At 32.3% G+C, this 1437-nt stretch overlaps 1 pseudogene; it reads right to left on the bottom strand.

The window, feature by feature from the left end:
* Nucleotides 1–761: 761 nt before the first annotated feature.
* On the bottom strand, nt 762–894 carry LOC129228807 (U4 spliceosomal RNA; annotated as a pseudogene).
* Nucleotides 895–1437: the final 543 nt, after the last annotated feature.

The raw sequence follows: 1437 nt of genomic DNA, 5'->3' as shown, positions 1-1437 counted from the left end.
ACTGAAAAGAATCAATCGGTGTCAACCGAATTATTCAGAAATTGTTTAATTTTTAATTAGATTTTCGCCGCATTTTTAAGTGAAGTTGTAATAGTATATTACTGCATATAAGATGGATGTGTCATTCTCAGATATATGAATGAAATGAACCTTCTTCACAGAGAAATCAGTACATAAAATATAATAAAGAGCAGTGACCATCATAAGAAGCTATTATCTTAATGTTTATTTTATTATAATTAATATGCAATATAATTTTTTAGTTACGTCAGTTGGTTAATGTTTAATTACAACTTTTATGCCAGACAATCCTTCACTTCCGGCCCAGACCTAAAACTTTCAGGTTCCGCTACAAATATCAACATGTCCTATATATTTTATGAACTCGTATCTGAGGGTCTCGATCTGAGATGCCGTTCAAAGTCGCTAAATTTGAATAGGATTAAAACTTTTTTTCAGCACAAATTCAAAGTTCACCGTTAGAACAGAAAATATTATACTATTACTTCACGGCTTTTACAAGATGAATCCCAGAGGTCAGACCAAATGATTAATTTTAGTTACTATTATTTAAATTTAATTTAACCTAGTTCAAGAAAATTTCCGTTCGTGAGACCACATTCTTAAGAATGACCCAGGGGTGTTTGTGATCCAAAATTTTCGAAAATCATGGGTTGCCGTTTCCGAAAATTTAGAGGTAACAACACATTTCAAAATTAAAAAAATGTTTTTAAAAAAAATGAAAAAAGAAAAAAAAAAAAAACAATAAATAGTTATTTCAAAGATTTTTGTATGCAAATTTGAATTTTTTTGCGGGGGGACTGAGTTTTCAACTAGCAACAGTCACGCCTCGGTAGAACCTCGTTGGCTATGAGACTGCCTCTGCGCAAAGTTAAACGGTCGGGGGGGGGGGGGGGGGGGGGGGGCTTCCTCAAAGTTTCCGAAAATTTCAGACCGTCAAAATGCTACTTGAGTCCACCATGACCCTCCCCCAAAAGGAAATCCTGTATCCGCCCCTGCTTTTCGTCTAGTTGCATTACAGAATTGTTATTTTGATTATTTTTTTTCTTAATTAAATGTTTTATGTTTTTTTTTCTTTTTTTTTTGTTACAGACCCCCAACCAATCGCGCCGGGAAAATAATTTTTTAACATAGTGCAGGGAATTTAATTTCAAATATGAAGGCCGAAAAAATTTGAAGATTTTGTTTTTTTTTTTACGAACTTTTGAAATAACCCTTTATTTTGCGTTTTTTCCTGTGTTTAATTTTTTCTAAACCCATCCCGCAAAAAGTATGGGAATCTCTTTCTGAAAATTTATTATGTAGTAGTCAAAACATTTATCCCTCTTCAGAAGAAGAAAGTTTTCAAATATACGCGATAGCTTTTTTTTTTTTTTTCAATTTTTTAATGAAACTTCGAAAAAAAAACCCTTTATT

Source organism: Uloborus diversus, chromosome 8 (assembly GCF_026930045.1).
Source record: "Uloborus diversus isolate 005 chromosome 8, Udiv.v.3.1, whole genome shotgun sequence".
NCBI classification, from domain to species: Eukaryota; Metazoa; Arthropoda; class Arachnida; order Araneae; family Uloboridae; genus Uloborus; species Uloborus diversus.
The sequence above is the reverse complement of the archived record's forward strand: the minus strand, read 5'-3'. Positions and strand labels throughout refer to the sequence as shown.